The 21,942-nt window shown below is 45.5% G+C and overlaps 1 protein-coding gene and 1 long non-coding RNA gene across 3 annotated transcripts in view; both read right to left on the reverse strand.

The window, feature by feature from the left end:
- The window catches only part of LOC119180589 (receptor-type tyrosine-protein phosphatase kappa), a 631,290-nt gene extending 610,674 nt beyond the window's left edge, over nucleotides 1–20,616 (reverse strand). The window contains exon 1 of the mRNA XM_075882906.1: nucleotides 20,453–20,616. The gene's annotated coding sequence lies outside the window, so the exon portion shown is untranslated. The remainder of the gene's footprint in view (nucleotides 1–20,452) is intronic.
- On the reverse strand, nucleotides 12,281–15,869 carry LOC142784420 (uncharacterized). Of its 2 annotated transcripts, none has more exons than XR_012888621.1 (3): nucleotides 15,443–15,869; nucleotides 13,427–13,594; nucleotides 12,281–12,583 (listed from the first exon to the last, which is right to left on the reverse strand). It is a non-coding gene; the product is annotated as an uncharacterized LOC142784420 (long non-coding RNA). The 2 variants fall into 2 exon arrangements; XR_012888620.1 differs by having other exon boundaries at nucleotides 13,419–13,594.
- Nucleotides 20,617–21,942: the final 1,326 nt, after the last annotated feature.

The following is a 21,942-nucleotide window of genomic DNA, read 5'->3' on the forward strand; positions in this document are numbered from 1 at the left end:
GCCGCACCGACGGCTACCACCTTTTCCAGCCTCCTGCGCCGATCCCCGAGAGCTACCACCGCCTTTCACCCTTCGATGCCCCTGATACGCAGCAAAGCCGCTCACCATCGCCTCGGCATCATCAGTCTCGTTAGCCGCCTGCATGTCGCCCGTCACCCCCTTCTCCTCTACGACGACACCCGACCTCTCCGCTCAATTATTGTCAGGGAAACTAAGCGGTGCAGCTCTTAGAGGTGAAGCTGCATCTTCGATACCGACCTAAAATCCTCTCCTTGTACTGCCGACACGACGAAATTTGACCAATGTAGACGTTGACGGCCTGACTGTTTCTGCACTTATTGACACCGGGGCGCATATTTCTGTGATCAGTGCCCGACTTCGTCACCACGTGAAGACAATTCTCACATCAGCTGCTTCTTACATTATTCGTGTCACCGACGGAAGAAGTCTTGTCATCACAGGAATGTGCACACCACGCATCACAATCGCCGATCACCCCACATATGTTCTCTTTGCAGTTATTGAGCAGCGCCCCAATGACCTGATTCTTGAAGTAGATTTCTTGCCCAATCATGCCGCTTTCATCGACTGTGCAACCGGCATTCTCCAACTTGAACTGCCTCTTCTTGGGGCTGCGTCGCCCTCAGCGTCACACCGCTTGTTCAGTGTTGATTATGGTCGGCTGTCACCGAAAGCCACCACGTTTGTGGCCTTAACGATATCACCAGCTCTTCCTGACGGTGACTACATAGTGTCTCCATTAGTGAATGTGCTCTTGGCGCGAAGTGTTGCTGTGCCGCATACCATCGTGACTATCGTGGACAACTACGTTCAGCTTCCGCTTTTCAACTTTAGTAGTTCGACTTAAGTTCTCCCGCAAGGCATTTCGTTAGGCCATATTTCCCCACTTGATGCATGTAACATCGTAGCACTAGAGCCTGAAGACTGCTCATCCCCTATTGCAGCCAGCCGAGCAAACCTACCTACCGATGAAATCACGATGATGATTGCCCCTGATCTTCTGCCCTGTCAGGCTGCACAACCCCACCACGTTCTGACCATCTACCAAGATATTTTCGACATCGATGACCGCCCTTTAGGTCAAACGTCCGTCGTGCGTCATCAAATACATACCAGTGATGCCAGTCCTGTTAGACAACGACCATATCATGTTTCCCAGTCCGAACGCCAACGAGAAGTCGAGAAGATGCTCTTCAAAGGAGTCATAGAGGCCTCCTAAAGTACATGGGCGTCACCTGATGTTTTAGTCAAAAAGAAAAATTGCAGTTGGAAATTTCGCGTTGACTACCGTGCCTTGAACGAAATAACCAGCAAAGTGTATATCCGCTGCCACAAATCAACGACGCCCTTGACTGCCGTCATGGCGCGCGATACTTCTAATCTATAGATCTGCGTTCGGGCTATTGGCAAATTTCTGTCGACGACTTAGACCGTGAAAAAACTGCTTATGTCACACCGGACGGCCTTTCTCAATTCAAGGTTATGCCTTTTGGGCTGTACAACGCCCCGGCGACGTTCGAACGCATGATGGACTCTCTCTTCTGTCGTTATGAATGGTGCATCTGCCTTTGCTACTTCGACGATGTGATTGTTTTTTCCCCAACATTTGAGAGCCACCTAACTCGTTTGTCGACCATTCTAGCTGTTTTTCATCGAGCGGGACTCCAGCTGAACTCGAAAAAGTGCAATATCGCCCGACGAGAAATCAGGGTCTTTGGTCATCGTGTAAGTGCTGCTGGCGTCCAACCAGACCTTGGTAGGCTTAGCGCTGTCAGGAACTTTCCTCTGCCTTCTACTACCAAATATGTTCGTTGTTTTGTGGGCTAATTCTCGTACTACCGACGTTTTATACGCAATTTTGCTACAATTGCACTACCACTAACTGATCTTCTCAAAAAGAATGCGCCCTTCTCGTGGGGCCAAAATCAAACAGCTATGTTTTCCACGCTGATCCAACTGCTCACTTCACCGCCAATATTGGCTCACTTCGACCCGTCCGCGACGACTGAAGTTCGCACAGACGCCAGTGCTCACGGCATCGGCGCCGTTCTCGCTCAACACCAGGGGGGCCAAGCGCGTGTTATTGCGTATGCCAGCTGCCCTCTCTCCACATCTGAGCAAAACTATTCGATAACGGAACGCGAGTGTCTTGCGTTGGTCTGGGGTGTAGCAAAATTTCACCCATACTTGTATGGCCGGTAGTTTTCAGTTATTACGGACCACCACGCTCTGTGTTAGTTTTCGTCGCTCAAGGACCCAACTGGGCACCTAGTTAGCTGGGCTCTACGCCTCCAGTAGTATAACTTCGACGTAATTTATGAATCTGGCAGGTTACACCAAGATGCCGATTGCCTCTCGCGTTATCCGGTGGACCTTGCTATCCTCGCTGTCCACGAGAGCGATTCTTGTGTGCTCGCCATATCCGATTTGCGCGACATCAGCCCCGAGCAGCAACGGGATGCAACCCTCAAGACGGTCATTGAGCGAGTATCTGCAGGACTTTCCGACCCTTCACTCCGTAAATATGTCCTCCGCAACGAAATTCTGTACCACCACAACATGAAGCCTGATGGCCCGGACCTTTTTTAGTTATTCCCCGACTCTTGCTTGCCACCATTCTTCAACATCTGCATGACGCTCCGAAGGCAAGACACCTGGGTTTTTCACGCACCTATTACCGCGTGCGGCAACAGTTCTTTTGGCCTGGCCTGTATAAATTTGTACACCGCTATGTCGCTGCTTGCGAGTGCTACCAGCGTCGCAAACGTCCTGCTCTCCGTACAGCTGGCCTGCTCCAACCTATCGACATTCCCCCGAAACCATCCTTCCGCGTCGGCCTCGACTTGCTTGGGCCTTTCCCAACGTCCTTGTCAGGCAACAAATGGATCGCTGTCGCACCTGACTATGCGATCAGATACGCTATAACTCGTGCCTTGCCAAGTAGCTGCGCCACAGACGTCACAGACTTTCTAATGAATGATGTCATTCTGCGGCATGGGGCTCCCGCCATCTTCTGACGGATCGTGGCCGCTGCTTCCCCAAAAAACATTTCGATGAACTCCTTCGTAGCTTGTCTACCGAACATCACCTTACTACTGCCTACCATCCCCAGACCAACACAGAGCGCCTCAACTGAACTCTTACAGACTTGTTGTCCATGTACGTCTCTGCAGATCACCGTGACTGGGATCTAAAGCTCCCCTACGTTACGTTTGCGTACAATTCATCAAGGCATGACACCGCGGGTTGTTCTCCATCTTTCTTCTGTACGCCCGCGATCCTGCGTTACCATTCGACACTCTTTCGTCCTGATACTACCAAACCAACGGTGTTTGCTCAGCACGTTGCTTCTCGAGACCGCGTCGCTCGCCAAATCGTGCACACTAGGCTCACTGCTTCTCAGGCATCACAAAAAATCCACTATGATGACTGGCACCACGACGTTGACTACCCTGCTGACTCTCTCATCCTACTTTGGACGCTGCATGGGCGTGAAGGCTTATGCGAGAAGCTCCTTCCACGATACACCGGGCCCTACAAAGTTCTCCGCAAGGAAACCTATGTCGAGTACCTCATATTCTCGTTGAACCACACTCATCTTCTGCCACATCACCTACTGATGTCTTTCATGTGTCGGGACTAAAACGCTACTACACTGCCAGTCCTGATTGACTTAGCGGTGCCATGATGGTGCTTCGTCCGCCGGGGGTGATGTTACGAGGCAGTGGGCATGGCTCTGCCGTCGTAGACGCATCGATGGAGAAGAAGCGGATTCGGCGCGCGAGATCCTAGCAGCCCTGGGGTGTAACACCTACCTGTAAATATTGCAAATACACTCGTTTCTCTCTTCTGCGTATTTGTAATCCCCGTAACATTATCATCTGCGTACATCAATGCTGGCAGGGCTTGTTCGATGAGTTTTCCCTGTTTGTCGAAAGAGGGGTTAAAGCCAAGTCCACTTCCCTCTACTTTGGCCTCTAATCCATGTAGGTACATCATAAATTAAAGGGTGACAGAGGACATCCCTGCCTTAGCCCCCGTTTTTCCTCTGCGTGATTGGATACCTGTTTTTCACACTTTATAACTACCGTGTTACCTTTATACATATCTTTTATTAGATTAGCGACTCCATCTTCCACACTTATTGTGTCCATTATTCCACACAAGTCCTCTTGAACCATGCTATCGTATGCTCCCTTAATAACCAAAAATGCTAGCCATAGGGGACTGTGTTCTTTTTCTGCTATTACGATGTATTGCGTCAGTGAGAACAGATTGTCTTCCAAACTCCTGTGTTTCTGAAACCCAATCTGCAGTTCCCACAGCCTAACCTCACCTAACCTCCTCATCCTCTATCCATGCCTGCAGTCTTTCCTTCATAATCTGCATCGCCAGCCTGTAGACCACTGATGTCAATGTTATATGACGGTAGTTGTTTATGTCAGCTTTGTCCCCCTTTCCTTAATAAATCATGCTCATACTCCAATGTTTCCAAGCATCGGGGACTTCACCATCGATTATTATTTTGCTCACTGCCTCTCTCAAAGTCGGCTTGAACTTCGGACCCAATGTCTTTATCAGCATAATTGGAATGCCATCTGGGCCTGTTGATGTACTACTAGGAACCCTCTTTTCCGCCCTTTCCCCCTCTTGTTGTGAAAATAAAGCCCTTCTTTGTTGAAACAAAGGCGCTTCTTTGTTGAAATTTTTTCGTCACCCTTGTTCTTATATGTTCAATCGCTTCGTCCCCTTCTAGCCTAGCACCGTGAGCTGTAGTGTAAATCTCTGCTCTAGGCTCGTTCTTTTTTAGGGAGTTTAGATGGTTTCAAAATTGCAGTTGCTTTTCTATCCTTTTTATGTACTTCTGCCAGCCACTGAGCCCCCTTTTTTCTAATCGTTTCATTTATCAGAAGGAATGCCTCCTTTCTACAGCTTAGAAAGATGCCCCATTATCTTTCAGCATTATCTGTCAGTTCACTCTATCGCTTAGCATGTCTGTGTTCCCTAGAGGCTTCCTGACGTTTTGCTATGGCTCTCTTAACTTCCTTATCCCACCAACTGTTCGGTTTGTATCTTCTTTTCCGGGGTGACTTGTCACGTGCCTTAGCAAGCTCTAGCTACACCAGTCTAATTAGATTCGTGAATATCAACGCTGTTTTATTATAATCATTGCTTAATTTCTCAGTTTGTTTAGCAGGTATTTCTATTTGCCATTCCGAATAAACATTTTCTTGTAGTTGCTCGTCTTGTCTCCTTCCACTTTCACTGCTCTTCCAAAGCTTAGCTTGATACGTTTGTGATCACTACGCAGACTTCTGGAGCTACACTCATCTATGTGCATTCCCCTGAGCCTATCATACATCCCATGTGACATTAGTGCGTAATCTATCCTCGACTGCAGCCCTCTTACTTCGAATGTTATTTGCCTTTCACACTTCTCAGTAGTGTTTCAAATGACTAAATCATGCCTTTCACACATATCCATGATCGTTTTGCCTGTTGGGTCGGTATATCTATCTATATCTTCTATGTGCGCATTCATATCTCCTGGTATATTTATCTTGCATTATCTTTCTAATTCCTTAATGACATTTCATATACATTCCTCCATTGCCTGGTTTTCTTCTCTGCCCTTCGCTCCCGCCCACAAGTACACCAAACAGAGGAGTGTAATTATCGCTGACACTTTCCCTTTTATCCATAAATGTTCCTTGCACTCCCGCTTGAAGCTTAGCCATTGTGTACATTTATGAATGAATGCCTCAATACCACCCACCATTCTGCTGCCTTCTGTTCTATTACAATATCCCCACGCGTAGTCCAGATGGTTAGGAGGTTGTTCCATGTCCCTAAAACGTGTTTCTACAAAACCGTATACCATCTGCTTCTTCTCCCTTAGCTGTTGTTCTATCTTCTTTCACTTCAGCCTGTTCCTGCTGCCTTGCATGTTAATATACCCTACGTCTAAATTGGCTCGACCCTCGTGGCTACGTCTATTTTTGCCCCGGCTTTACCTGTCTTGCACATTGGTGTCCCTTTGCAATTGTATCTGTTCATACCACCAAGGTCTCCCTGGTTGTTTTCCTCGTTAGTAGCTATCCTGCACCCCGAAGGGCCCGCGTCCCCCCCTCCCCCAAAACAAAAAGCTACTGCTCGTCCTGCAAGTCGCCAACCCACCTCATGACCTAGCCGCCGATAGAAGTGAATTCTGTTTCGTTGAAAACCACCCCTCCTATACACCTCTCTGTTTATTTCTGCCACCTCAAAGCCTTTATCTCGACTTACCAGACGTATCTCTTGGTTTGCGTTGACAACCGCACTTTGCACGTTGCCGTCTCGCACCGGTACATCCAGAGTCGTGCATATCACTACCTGTACCTGAGGAGAAGTGGCGCGCATGTCCTCGACTCCTTTCGCCAGTTTGGTCACTAGTCCTGCCGTATCTTCATTTAAGACATCGTTCAAACCACCTGAAATTATCACGAGGTTTCGTTTATCAGCTGTTGTTTTAAGTTTTGTGCTCGCTTGCCTCATGACTGCTGCCAGCTTGCGTCCAGGGAACGTCCCTACTGCAACCCTCTTGTCACCTCTTACTCTCTCTGATTGCTTCTGCGTATCGATTTAAATTCGAGTCTCTGGTGATTATCACGTGCTGTGACGTTTCAGCTGGAGTGTCCTGTACCTGGTAGTTACTTGCACCTGTGACGCGTGCAGCTTTCTCTCCTCCAAGCCGCCCCACTACTTCTCTGAAGCTGGGTCTTGCGACCATTGAACCGGTAGACCCTGCTTTTTTTTTCGAACTTGCTTGCCCTTTTTTCTCCGCCGTTCTGGTTGACGGTTCCCTACTGTTATTTGCATCAGCCGCTCCTTTGTTCACCTTCACTAGTGCCTCCTCGGCGGAATCCAGCATTTCTCCCATAGCCTCTGTTTTCTCTTCCTCTGTAGCCAACGCAGTCTCTAGTTTGGGGATTCTCATCAGCAGTTCACTCTGGGCAGCCATCATGTTCTCAACTTTTTCCAGGATGGATGGATGGAAGGATGGATGTGGCTGTACCCTTTAGATCGGGCGGCGGCTAACGCCACCTAGCCGTAATACTTAGTGAACTAACCATTACATTTATCTTTTTTTTCCTTTAAATAATGAAGTTGAGGATTCGTACTTCGCAGTGAGGGGTTTAATTTTCACTCGTGCCTTGACTTTAGCCACCAATCAGATAACCTCCTTCTAGTTAAGTCTACCCGCTTAAAGTCTATTTTGCCCTCGCTGTCCCTAAATCCCAGTGCTTTGAAAAACTCTGCGCCATCATCCTGAACTATAGGGTGAAGCCCTTTACAGAACATTATCAAGTGTTCGGCAGTTTCTTCGTACTCTCCACACGCACTGCATACTCTGTCGACCCCTTCGTATTTGGCCCGATATGTCTTGGTTCGCAGTACTCCCGTCCTGGCCTCAAACAGTAGAGAACTACCCCGAGTATTATCATAGATCCTTTCCTTGGCAATTTCCTGCTTAAAAGTTCGATAGATCTCCAGTGCGGACTTCTTAATCATGCCCATTTTCCACATGTCAGTCTCCGTTTCCTTCACTTTTTTCTTAACCGATAGTTCTTTTTGGTTTGGCCACCTGCTGTTTTCTAAGTATTTACCAGTCAACTTCCTGGTTCGCTTCCTCCATTTTGTATCGACATTCTTCATGTACAAGTAGCTGAAAACCTTCCTAGCCCAACGCTCTTCCCCCATTTCTCTCAATCGCTTCTCAAATTTCATCTTGCTGCTAGCTTCCCTGCCCTCGAATGATGTGCATCCCGTATCACCTTGTACTCCCTGATTTGGTGTATTCCCGTGAGCTCCTAAAGCAAGCCTACCTATTCCACGTTGCTTAATTTCTAATCTTGCTTGAACTTCTGATCTCATGCACAAGACCGCTTTGCTGAACGTCAGCCCACGAACCATGACCACTTTCCATATTCCTCTCACAACATCATACCTATTGTAATTCCACAGTGCCCTGTTTTTCATCACTGCTGCATTCCTGTTACCTTTAGTCGTCACGTATATTTCGTGTTCTCTCAGATACTCGGTCCCATTGCTTATCAATACGCCCAGATATTTGTATTTATCTGTTATCTCTAGCGTGACCTCCTGTATTCTAAGCTCACTACCTTCGTTGTCATTGAAAATCATGACTGCTGATTTTTCCCTACTGAATCTAAAATCTAACCTATCTCCCTCATTACCGCAGATGTCCATCAATCTCTGCAAATCTTCCTTGTTGTTGGCCATTAGCACTATATCATCTGCGTACATTAATGCTGGTAGTGCCTGATCAATAAGTTTTCCTTGTTTGACTAAAGAGAGGTTGAAGCCCAGTCCACTTCCTTCTAATTTTGCCTCTAATCCTTGTAGGTACATCATGAATAATAAGGGTGACAGGGGGCACCCCTGCTTAAGCCCCCGTTTTACCTCTGCAGGCTTGGATACCTGTTTTTCCCACTTTATAACTACCTTGTTACCTTTATAGACACCCTTTAAAAGATTAGTGACTACATGTTCCACGCCTAGTGTGTCCAGTATTCCCCACAATTCCTCTTTAACCACGCTATCGTACGCTCCCTTGATATCCAAAAATGCTAGCCACAGGGGCCTGTGTTCTTTTTCTGCTATTTCGATGCACTGCGTCAGTGAGAACAGATTGTCTTCCAACCTCCTGTGTTTCCGAAACCCATTCTGCAGTTCCCCCAGCACCCCCTCATCCTCTATCCACGCCTGCAGTCTTTCCTTTATAATCTGCATCGCCAGCCTGTAGACCACTGATGTCACTGTTATAGGACGGTAGTTGTTTATGTCAGCTTTGTCCCCCTTTCCCTTATAGATCATGCTCATCCTGCTAAGTTTCCATCCATCGGGAACTTCACCATCGATTATTATTGTATCACTGCCTCTCTCAGAGCCTGCTTAGACTTCGGAATTGATGTTTTTATCAGCCTAATTGGAATGCCATCTGGGCCTGTTGATGTACTACTAGGAACCCTTTTCTCAGCCCTTTCGCACTCTTGTTGTGAAAATGGAGCCATTGCACCACTTGATTCGTCTTTGTCTATTGTGGTGCATAAAGTACTTCTTTGTTGAAATTTTTTCTGTCACCCTTGTTCTTATATATTCAATAGCTTCGTCCCCTTCTAGCCTAGCACCTTGGGCTGTAGTTATAGAGTTCTGCTCTAGGCTCGTCTCATTTCTTAGGGAGTTTAGATGGTTCCAAAATTTCGCAGCTGCCTTTCTATCTTTTTTATGTACTTCTGCCAGCCACTGAGCTCCCTTCCTTCTAATCTTTTCATTGATCAGAAGGGATGCATCCCTTCTACAGCTTAGAAAGGTTGCCCATTTTCTTTCCACATCATCTGTCGGTTCACCCCGCTGCTTAGCATGTCTGTGTTCCCTAGAGGCTTCCTGGCGTTTTGCTATGGCTCTCTTAACTTCCTCATCTCACCAACTTTTGGGTTTGTGTCTTCTTTTCCGGGGTGACTTGTCACGCGTCTCAGCAAGCTCTATCTCAAAGAGTCTAATTAGATTCGTGTATGTCCACACTGTCTTATTATCCTTCGTGATTACTTTCTCAATTTGTTTAGTGGCTATTTCAATTTTCCTTTCTGGATAAAAATTTTCCTGTAGTTGCTCATCTTGTCTCCTTCCCACTTTCACTGCTCTTTCAAAACTTAGCTTGACACGTTTGTGATCGCTACCCAGACTTCTGGAGCCACCTTCATCTATGTGCATTTCCCTGAGCTTATCATACATCCTATGTGACATCAGTGCATAATCTATCGTCGACTGAAGCCTTCCTACCTCCCATGTTATTTGCCCTTCACACTTCTCGGTACTGTTGCAAATGATCAAATCAAGCCTTTCACACATATCCATGATCATTTTGCCTGTCGGGTCGGTATACCCATCTATATCTTCTATGTGCGCATTCATGTCTCCTAGTATAATTATCTCGCACTCTCTTCCCAACTCCTGAATGTCCTTTGATATACACTCTACCATTGTCTGGTTTTCCTCTCTGGCCTTTGCTCCCGTCCACAAGTACACAAAACCAAGGAGCGTCATTTGACCTGCCACTTTTCCTTTTAGCCATAAATGTTCCTTGCACTCCTGCTTGACCCTTTGCCAGTCTGTACTTTTATGAATGAATGCCCCAATACTACCCCCCTTTCTGCTGCCTTCTGTTCTATTACAATACTCCCACGCGTAGTCCGGATTGTTCGAAGGTTGTTCCATGTCCCTGAGATGTGTTTCTACAAAACCGTATACCATCGGCCTCTCTTCCCTTAGCTGTTCTTCTATCTCTTCCCACTTCAGCCTGTTCCTACCACCCTGCATGTTAATATACCCTATGTCTGAATTGGCTCGGCGCTCGTGGCTACGTCTATTTATGCCCCGGATTCTACGTATCTTAGATATTGGTGCCACTTTGGAATCGTATCTTTCCATACCACCTGTCGAAGAGTCTCCCTGGTTGTTTTCCTCGTTACTAGCTATCCTGCTCCCCGAAGGGCTCGCTTGCCCCCTAAAAAAAGCTACTGCGCGTCCTGCAAGTCGCCAACCCACCTCATGACCTAGCCGCCCATCGAAGTGAATTCTGTCTCGTTGAAACCCCCCCACCTATGCACCTCTCTGTTTATTTCCACCACCTCAAAGCCTTTTTCTCGACTCATTCGCCATATCTCTTGGTTTGCGTTGACCACCGCTCTTTGCAGGTTGCTATCGCGCACCGGTACCTCCGGTATCGTGCATATCACTACCTGCACCTTAGGAGAAGTGGCGCGCATGTCATCGACGCCTTTCGCCAGTGTGGCTGCTAGTCCTGCTGCATCTTCATTTAGGACATCGTTTAAACCGCCTGAAATTATCACGAGGTTGCGTCTATCAGCTGTCGTTTTGAGTTTTGCGCTCGCTTGCTTCATGACTGCTTCCAGCTTGCGTCCTGGGAACGCCCCTACTGCAACCCTCTTGTCACCTCTTACCCTCTCTTTGATGGCTTCTGTGCATCGATTTAAATTTGAGTCCCCGGCGATTATCACATGCTGTGACTTTTCCGCTGGAGCGTTCTGCACCTGGGGGCTACTTGCACCTGTGACGCTGGCTGCTTTGTTCCCTTCCTGCCCCACCACTACCTCGCTGAAGCTGGGCCTTGCGACAGTTGAACCGGCTAAACCTGTTTTTTCCAAGCTTGCTTGCTTTTCCTTCTCCACCGTTCTGGTGGCCGGTTCCCTACTGTTCTCTCGGTAGGTCGCTTCTTTGTTCAGCTTCGCTAGCACTTCCTCGGCGGACTTCAGTCTTTCTCCCATTGCCCTCGTTTTTTCTTGCTCTGTCGCCAACGCAGTCTCGAGTTTGGCGATTCTCATCAGCAGTTCACTCTGGGCAACCATCATTTTCTCCATTTTTTCCTCGACCTCACATTGCCTACACTTCGCGTCAGCCTCTTCTCCATCCGCTTCTACGCTTGGGTCCACTTTCAAACCCACTCCACATCCTGAACACTTTACAGTCTTTTTAACCATGCCTTTCTGACACCAATTGTCCCTATACTCGATAATTACTAAACTCGAGCCCTGCACTACAAAAAAAAAGAAAGTCCAAGCTCTACTCCAAAAATTTGCGTGTTCAATGTATGCGCACCTCCCCAACGGGGTGGCAAGGGGTACATACCAGGGGAGTAGGAGAAGAGCGCCGTGCCGCGGCACACGGCGGAACTTCTACAATCACATTTTTTCAATGGTGTGCGCGCCAAATGGAACGGCTGGAGAAACACCGCCGCGCGCGCCCGATCCAGGCGGCCGCGTCGAAGGAATATCGTGGCGCACCCGGAGTACCTTAAAAATGATATTTCACTCTGGCCAACCGGAGCAATTGCGCAGCACCACAGCAGTACTTTTTCCTGGCATTTTCCTCCGGCTGGCCTAACTGATTGTGTGGCACCTCCGGGGCATTTTTTGTGGGTTTTTCACTCCGGCTATTCGTAGCTTTTGTGTGGTACCCCCGGAGTACTTTACGAGTGTACTTATTTTGTCTGGAGAGAATTTCAGTGATGTGGACCAGTACTTTTAAAAGATTTGCTCCGCTCTTTATTCATTTTATGCTGATCGTTTCACGCATTGCTTCGATGAAGGAAGTCCCTATTCTCTCGCAAGCACTGCAGAGCTACTTTGTATTCTTTTCCACAGAGCTGTCGCAGATGAAATTTAAGGAAACACTCGAGTTTTTATTCATTGATTTATTTAAAATAAGATGCCGATTGCGAATGATTACCCAGCATTTAGGAAAAAGAGACAATAATAAACAAACATGCAAAAATCCGCCAAAAACAAAACACAATAAGACAGATCCCATGAAATCAACAGCACTCAAGTTTGAAGTGCAGCGCTTCAAAATGAACTCCGTAATACTGCAAAACGATGCACGACGAACGAAGAAAGCGTGGCCATGTAGAACAACTCTTCACTATCACCGGAGGACCATCCATCAGATTAATTGATGACGCAAGGGTTGAGCTGGTTGCTTCCTGCATAATTGAGGAAAATATAATTACACATGAGAACTGCAAATCATGCCAGAGGCGCGGAAACCGTGTCATTGGCACTATACAGTTTGTGAGCCTATGAAAAGAAGCAACTTCTAAAACTGACCACACATGCGCACGCACGCACACACACACGCACACACACACGCGCACACACACACACGCACGCACACAAACACACACAAATACTGGATGAGCGTTCAATATCAAGGGGCACACCCGATGTAATCCAGTGTGAGAGAGCCGCAACATAATAAAAACACCTCCCTGACGCAAACCAAGTTCAAAACTGGGCAAAGTCATTCATATATTTCTAAATTGATAGCTATACCTCTGCTAAAACATTCAAAAGCAATTTTTGACAAAAATTATCTTATTTCAGTACTCTTGTAGACGGCATCAGCAATGCCTTTGCCAATAATTTCCTAATTTTAGCAAATAATATTTTTGATTATTACAGTCGCATTCTAGTGCGTGCTCATTGTCATACTTCTAGCAAAGTGGACCTTTGCAATATGCATGGTTGCGCCCTGTCTTTAAGGAAAGCATAGCTTGATCTGCTTTAAAATAATTTTCGAGATATGTCGGCATTGTTTTATTTTTTATCTTTCATTGCCCGCTCTGTTTTAATTCTCGTCGTTGTGAACATTTTTCAAAGTAGTTATTGAATGAGCATGTATTTTTTCAAGATAAACAGCTTCAAGCACAAATTAAGGAAAAGTTCACTACAGCGTAGAAAAATAAATAAGCAATAAAAGGCACAAACAATACACCACCTAAGTCAACCGCATTTTCACAAAAATAAGGGAAGGCCGACCAGTTTACTCAATTGAAAGATCCGTGCACACGTTCGGAGGCCACAGAAGGTGATGCACATGCAAGCGTCACGACGAGCGTCCCAGGCTTGAAATGTTCCTTTTCCTTCTGTTCACAAGCCAGTGTCGTTGCATTTCCCAGGTCAAAACCACGTCTCAGCACTGTTCGCACTCCTGTCTTCCGGCAAAAAAAAAACAGAAAAATAAACTGCAGCCACAGCCACGGTAGCACGATTGAAAAGAGAGAAAAAAAAAAGCAGCAGCAAGGATAGTAAGCTCTCCCATTATCAACACAGAAAATACGAGTAATTTTAAAGACGGTAGACTTTCTTGGGGACATTCGACGAAAAAATTTTGGTCTGTCTGTCTGTCTGTCTGTCTGTCTGTCTGTCTGTCTGTCTGTCTGTCTGTCTGTCTGTCTGTCTGTCTGTCTGTCTGTCTGTCCGCCTAACGATACCTCAAATAGCACTGAACAGCTAGCCCCATTCGCAGCGCCGACCATATTCGCTCAAGGTTTAACCCTCATAATTGTGTGATTGTCATTTAAAAAACAAATTTGCGCAAACTGAGGCTCCATAACAATACTTCGAAGTTTTGTATGTCTGCCTTTATACTAGAAGAGGCACACAAAATTAACTCTAAGGAATGTAGCGTTTTAGCACGCTGCGCTAACAGTGCAATGCGATGCTCAAAAAGTTCACCAAGCTGGAAAGGTGGGCATGTTGGTATTCCATGTTTAGGAAGGGTAAGAGCGCACTGAAACGAATACACAAAGAAAAGGACGCTATGTGTGTGTGTCCTTTCTTTGTGTATTCATATTCAGTGCGCTCTTACCCTTCTCGAAAAGTTGTTTCCAGTGCTTTGCTACGACGTCCCGGTGGTGGCACCTGCCCGTCGCTTTCTATTCTACACCTTATCACCTACGTGACTGACGCGCATCTTTCTCCGCGGTCACGCATGCCTTCGTTTTAGAAGATAACTGCCACATGGCGCTCATGTTTAACGTGCCTAGATGCGCTTGTTCGCCTCTATTACACGCTCGAGGCACTCTAACGCAGCACCTTCAGAATACCATTCACCGATTTTCTTGCGCACAACATCAAATAAACGTTTTGTTCACTCTCTCCAGACGCAAGACTATCGTCTTTTGATGACATTTACAGAGTAACATGTAGATTAATTTTTTTTTTTTGCATTCCTCGTCTCTAGTATTGTCAGTTTGTGCCGCCTTTCTCTTTCTTTTCCTGAAAGCAACACGTCCCATGAGGAGCCTTGTGTACTTGTAGATTATTATCTCAGATACCATTTATCCAACTAAAATAACTTGTTCATGAGTATGAGTGCGTGAATACGTTCTGATAGCCTGTGCCATTTACAATGCCCTACCTCAATTCACTTATTTTATAAAAACATCACACTGATTTTAGCTATTTAAGTTTTATTAGTTCAGCTTACATATTCTGTCAATATAACTTTTACGCAGTGGTAGACCTCGCCCTGGCATTTATTATTATTGAAAACGGAAAACTGTTACCGTTTTTGTATATTGACAAGACCAAAAATATCTTGAAACCAGTTATGTTCACCTATAACAATTATTACCTTTGATAGAATCAGTCTAAAGCTATGATGTTTTCTATTGTTGCATATCTAATCAGCACTCCAAATATTACAGCGACTTGATTCAATTTACCGAAGGTATTGTGGCATTAATGCTGTGCAAAACAAAACGAGTACAAGAAAGTGAACAACCACAAGTGCTTGTGGTGTTCACTTTCTTTCGGCTACATTTACGCCATAATAAATAAGCACCAACTCGTTCACATCTCTGTTTTGCTTTGGCGAAGTTATATTAAAAAAACAGGTAATCCAAACAACGCATTATCAAAATTGCACTAATTTTTCACTGACGTCTTGTGAAATTAGCAAAATATTGATCACATGTTTGCTTTATCAACCCAACATTACTCAATCTGAGCACTACCTGACAAGTAAAACGCAGGTAATTCAAGGCGAGCTCACTCACCATTTTTTCGCTGTCGCAGAAATCGCCGGGTCCCTCAACCCTCGCGAGATCACAATGTGTCGTTCACTGCCAGGAACCATCACACGATTACCATTCGCACAACTCCCTTCTGTCGTTGATAACCTTCAATGCTGCTTGTCGCTTGTGATATCAAGAAGGTACTCAGAACATTTTTTTTCTTTACGCCTCCCGGCGGTGAGGCTGCCTACGTCACTCTTCGAACAGCCAATGAATGCCAGTGGGCGATGACCCGGAGCAATTGGAGAGCATCCACCGAGGCAAAAGCGATGCGCGGGAGCATGTCCGGAGGAACCACGGGAGCATAATCAAGAGATTGGCCCCGTTTTCTTCCAGTTTCCTTCTTCCGCCAATCACCGGAGAAAAACGGTGAAAAACGAATGTATTTGGTCCGGTACAATCCGGTTTGAGTGAGGTCACCGGAGCAGAGCAGGCGCAGCCTTCCCTAATTCTTCCCAGATGAGTATATATTTGTTTACAGTGCAGATGCGAGAGAAATGCGCATGACGTCGACGCGATGGAAACGTTGTCAAGATCCATATTCACGAGTATTTAGGGCAATGAAAAAGTATGGGCAGCAGCAGGGAGACGCCGTAAAAGATGTGCGATAACGTTCCCGGCGTGTGTCGTGGTCTTCGCTTGTTTCGTCTGCCTCTCAGCTTTGCTGCTGCTAGGTAGGAACGCCATCAATATTTTCATGAGTGGGTATTGCATTTGTCATTGAAACCTTAACCTAATGTTCGTGGGATTGTGCTGTTCAGCACAGATATCATTTTTTGTGTGTGTGTCTGTGTGTGTTCTTCACTTCACGCACTGTTTTCGTGAATTGCTTCACACGATACAAGACTGTTTGGAACGCTTCGCAGCACGTTTGCGAGAAAATTGTTTCTTGGCTGAATAACTTAAATCGCCGCTCACATTGTTAGCTTTTCTTTGTGCCACAATACATGTATTTGGAGTTCTTTCATGAGTGAGATTTAGTAAAAAAGTGCAGCGCTGCGCAGTATTGTTATCTGTGCCATTTGTAAAATGCTTGAAGCTCTAACGAGTGTAATAACAGAGAAGTGGTGAATCTGGAAAATGTTTGCTTGTCAAACCTAGGACATAATCTTTGAGTAAACACTTCCGCCTCGTTAACGGCTTGCATGACGCCTAAAACGGCTTTGTTTTTGCTGTGGCAATTGCTTGTAACTGTTTATTGCGAAAGGGCAATGTAAAGAGTGTAGGAAAAATTAGTTCGAAGGTGGGAAAGAAAACATAGCCACCATTTTTCTTTTCTTTTTTCCGGTTCATGCTAAAGTCAAGTGCTGAGGTAACTACGGCCGTGTCGTGTTGCGTGCTGTGTGTGTAGTTGTGTGCGTTTATTGCAGTTTTACTCTTCGGCGCGTCTCCTTATGTTGTTGCCTATATGTTTGTATCTTGTGTGTAATTTATACTCATGATATGGCAGCTTTATTTTAGCATCTTGAAGAGCAAAGAACCTCTCTTTGCGCCTGTGTTTATCGAACATTAACAAAGTTGGCATGTGGTCACCAAAAATATCCCTTGAGAGTAGAAGTTTTTGCTTCTTCAGTGATTCTGATGTTTTAATGAAATGTGTACATATCCACACATTGGCATCGTGTGCTTGCCGCTCTAGGGGTGCAGCTTACACGAAGCTCATCGATGCAAGCAAATGGTGCGTTAAAAAAAAGTTTAGTATGGCCTCAGAGACGAGCACGCACGTATATAGAAGTGGTCTCGGAGGCTGTATAATATTCCTAGTCAATACAAAATAGCCTTCGAAACAGTAGTTTCAGCGGGCTAACATCTCCGAGGCTGCGAAGTTTCTCCACACCAATTCGGTGCGCTGCGAACCCAAATCAGCCGCAGGGGCCTATGAGAGTGTGCTCTCTTAACTCTATACGTTACTCAATGGGATGACCATCCCAGTCTTTCAGTGCTGGAACATCAGACGTGTTATTCGAAGGACGCGGATTTGGTCCCTGCTGGTGGTATCTCAACTATTCGGCAATGTTTCTTTTATCACGTTTTCATTACAAAGCTTCTCTGAGTTACAATTACTTAAAATTGCATTACATTGACCTACACTTTCTCTGACATTATTGGCTGTTTGTTCCCAATAATATAAGCTTTTTTAAAGCAGTTTTCCAAGAAACCCGTTTTTTAGAGTCTGTGGGGAAAGCAGGGTTGCTTTTTGATGCCCGCTCCTACAATCACCCACAAGAACCTTAGTGCGTACAAGTGAATAAACTAAACAAATAAATATTTGTTGTGAAAAGAAGGAAGAGGTCAAAAGAGAATCAATACACTTTAGAGAACGTGTTTCTCAAAAATTCATGTTTGACAAAAGTGACTTAAACACTTAGGCTGTTGCCTTTCTTTATGAGCATAATTGTTCGGGCGTTTTAAGCTTATTACACCCAATAATAGCCCGACTGTCTGCGCCGACAAGATCGAGACTTTATAGTTTATCTCCATCACTGTCTGAGATGTTCCAACGGTCCAGATTTGGACACTGAGTGAAGTTCTGTTCATAGAGAAGCTCTACAAAATGTAATTGACTCTCTTTGAGGAAACCCATGGCTGCTACTCGTCTGCTCTATAGTAGTAGGATAGGCGTTGCTACTTTTGGCACACATTCCAACATTTACTAATACCTATTTGAATCCCAATAAAGATACCTTACCTCGTAGAGAGCTTGGATGCCTTGTACAGGTAATCGAGGTGCAAACAAGCCAAATAGCTCATTTGTATGCCACCAGTTAGTGGTAATCGAAAAAAAACAGTGAAAAGGATACATGAAAGCTTGCGATGAAAAATTCGTAAATGGTGGTTATGTTGAGCCGACGTTTCTACAAGCGGACTTGTTTTCCTCGAGGCTGAATAAGACAAGTCCACCTGTCGAAGCGTCCGCTCGACACAACCTCAGTAGAAATGCAGACTCTATGTAGGAGCTAACTGATGCAAAGACGCAGTAGGATAGTCAGGGTGAACAGGGAGAATGCCTCAGACAAGCTGGCCGATATTTCGATAGGAGGACCTATCTTTCTCAAAAGCAATTGAGAAAGATAGGTCCTCCTATAAAAACGTCGGCCAGCCTGTCTGAGGGACTTCCACGGTTCCCCCTGACTATCCCACTCAGTTAGTGGTTAGAAGTTCTGCCGAGCCAATTAAGCACAGGGATTCAACTTCATTTGCGCCTAGCTGGGCGGCACATTTTGATGATGCTACAGTAAAATGGTACTTTAACGACTGGGTTAAGCACACTTACGCTCTGTGAACTTTCCCTCAATCGCCCACCAAAGCATGCTTCGACCTAATGCTAACGCAGTTCAGTTTAACGACATTAGTGCAGACGACATTTCTGTTATGCGAACATGCGGCACCATTCAATGCATACGTCGTATTTATTAAGAACTGTCTGAGAGACTGGGTAAAGGCAACGCTTCGCTTTCATGATGACTACGTCACGATCAAGTGACTCGCGTTGAGACATTCGCCACTTTTTGAACAGAATTGGTGCGTTCACATCGATAGCGATACCTCAAGAAAAGAAGGAAAGAAGGGGGACGAAAAACTGTTGCAGAAGAAGCCCCAGTAACTTCAGCAACAAATAAGCACGATGTACTTAGATAAAGAGAAGTCCTTCGCTGCCCAGCAGACTGTTGTGCCAGAGAAGGTTTATTAGAGCTTGGACACCAGAGCTCGATTCATGACAATTATGAACCGAGTCCAGAAGTTCAGCGAAAGGTTACTGCAATCTTCAAAACAAGTTAAATAATTTGAAAGTCCAATAAATAGGCAGCATTTAAAATAAGTTTCATCCACTTTCCTAATAGCTACTGATGTAGTATTGGACTCTTCATTACAATTTACAAACGTAGCTGATGCAGTTTAGCAGACTTTCACTTTAACGAACCTTTCCTGGTGCCCCTTGAAACTTCTTCAAGTGAAGTGTCACTATATATAATGCAAGAACGTCCGCTTTCTCGGGTTCAGGTGCGTCACAAGTGGTAAAAAATAACTCGCAGTCGATTGCTACAGCTTTTCTCATGATCGGATTTGCTTGCCTAAAAAGAACTTGCTCGACTATAGTTAGTATTTCATTTCAGCAATAACATGATTCGCACATATCCACGCGTTCGTTGCTCGTGTTTCGGTTGCATGATTGTGTGCTTACGTATATGCGTATTTCATGTTCGAATTATCTATTAGCAAAATATATTTTTGCCGGACAAAAAAATCCCGTCCCCTCTCCAACTATGTAAATGAGATGAGGACAACAACAGCGTGGTGAGTTATATTGGTCACGCAGCAGACCACATGCTAGCTGAGGGAGAGCAATAAAGCATTGTCAGACTGCCATGTCTGTTGCTACATCCACCTCCAGTGCCTCTACCACCATGTTGTGAAAAGAAATGTATTCCAGGCTGAAATGCAACTATTTCATTCACACGAAAGGCACATTCACGTGTGTCAAAACTTTCTAACTAAATATCTCAAGGCAACTCAGCGAGTCTGTTATTTGCGGCAAAAAAAACAGCAAGCTGTATTTCGATCAGTCTTAGTTTCGATCTTAAAAAGCTGGATGTAGTTTGTGTTTGGCACCAACGACGTTTCGACACACTGATACGACGCCGGCGCCATCACTGCAACAGAGGTAGTTAGCAAATGATGTTTGAAGACATGACTCGCAACCAGCTCGTCAAGGCACAACAGCGGCTTATTTCTGTACTGTAGTTTTCAGCCCGGCATGCCTAAAACGCGGCGCACGTGCCTTTGAAAGCTTTTGCCTGCTTAATTCGAACCATGAACAACTTCAACAAAGGCTTGGTATGAATTCGCAAACAGCATGTGGAACCTTGCATGGGGCAACCGCGGAGAGCTATATTTCCGAACGAGAAACGGATCACTAGGAGCCGTACGGTGTCGCTTCTGTGATGGTTTCGCGGATGCAATCGCATCGGCCAACGCAAACAGTAAGCTTACCTGGGAGGCCTGTAATATCCATAGAGGTAGAAAACAGGCCTTCCTAATCGACGTGGCCGCGAGTGTAAAAAACTCACAGGCAGCAGAACTTGGAAAGCCAGCTTTGCCTTCGGACGACGCTTTCACACGATTTCACATACGGGCTCCACGGAACGTCGTCTGCTCGTTGGTGTCGCGACCAGAGCCACTGCGGCGCGTGCTGCGGTGGGCTCGGATCGATCGGCCTCCACTCTCAGCGGCCTTTTCTTGCATGGGTTTTCTTTCTCCGTGTACTGTTCTCGGCAGTGCCAATCGAATAATGTTTGTACATAGATGTGATTGTCCAATATCATTTTATGTAAACTTCTTCACTTTTATCTCTTGTTTCCCCGATTTAGGGAACATCCCTAATCGTTTTCTGTGAGGCTTCTGTGCCATCCTGCGAAATATAGGGCGACTCAAGCTTTTCTAGCAAATATTAACTGCCCTCTGCCTAACATGCGGAATAAAATTTCAATTTCAGTGCCAGAGATTGCCAATAATCCTTTCAAGATTACATCGCACCAAAATCATGATGAAAGTTTCAGTGAACTTGGAAGGTGACAGGAGAAGAGAGCAGATAGTCTTTTTGCTGGGCGCGCAAGCAAAGCCAGGGGAAACGTACTTAAGCAGGCATGCCTTATAGTGCGCGGACCCAAACACAAGCCACGTGTAGGTCGCATGTGCTCGCAGGCTTATAGCATTTTGTCTCTTATAAAAAGGCTTGGGTGCTTTTTCTATTTACAATGCAAGTTTAGATCACAATCTGTGTTATGTCGGTTAATAGTTGTACGCACACAAATAAGCTAGCAAATGTTAGTTTGTTTATTGGAGTGCTTAATATATAATTGAGTATTCTATATATAAACACGTGATTGTTCTCAGAGCCTGGCAACACTAGCACACTCACGGGTCGGCATTTAACAAGCAGCTTGCTGCACACGTGTCTGCATTCCAGCGAACGATATAACTGTGTGGTCAGCTGCGGGTGCTATCAAGAGATTTTAGCTTTTGTCAGCTTGGCGCTGAGCTGAAAGTTCAGTTGAAGACCACGGCTCCACTCTTTCCAGCACGGGACGTCACATGTACCAGGACATAATGGTGGTCACCAGTGGTGCAGGGCCTTTACAGCCAGTGATATTTAGGGTTTGCTTTGTCCGAACCACTTTCCAATTTTGTTTAGACATGATACACACACTGTTTTTAGTTAGAGCTGGGAACCACAAATTGTTCGGTTACCGTGTCAAGCCCTCTTTAAACGAAGCATAGGAGGCGACATGAAATAAATTACTTCCAGTAAAACAATTCTGAGTAAAATAAGAAGTTGTCAACTCAAGGCGAAAAAAATTCGACAGATCCCACGTACCTCGGAAATCTGTGTCATGCAAAGCATGACGATGGAAGACGACCGAGTTCTAATGCTTTATAGAACCCTGTTCAGAGTTTCTGAACAATTCTTCCATTTGGGGGCC

This window comes from Rhipicephalus microplus, unplaced genomic scaffold (genome assembly GCF_043290135.1).
Source record: "Rhipicephalus microplus isolate Deutch F79 unplaced genomic scaffold, USDA_Rmic scaffold_14, whole genome shotgun sequence".
In the NCBI taxonomy this organism is placed as follows: Eukaryota; Metazoa; Arthropoda; class Arachnida; order Ixodida; family Ixodidae; genus Rhipicephalus; species Rhipicephalus microplus.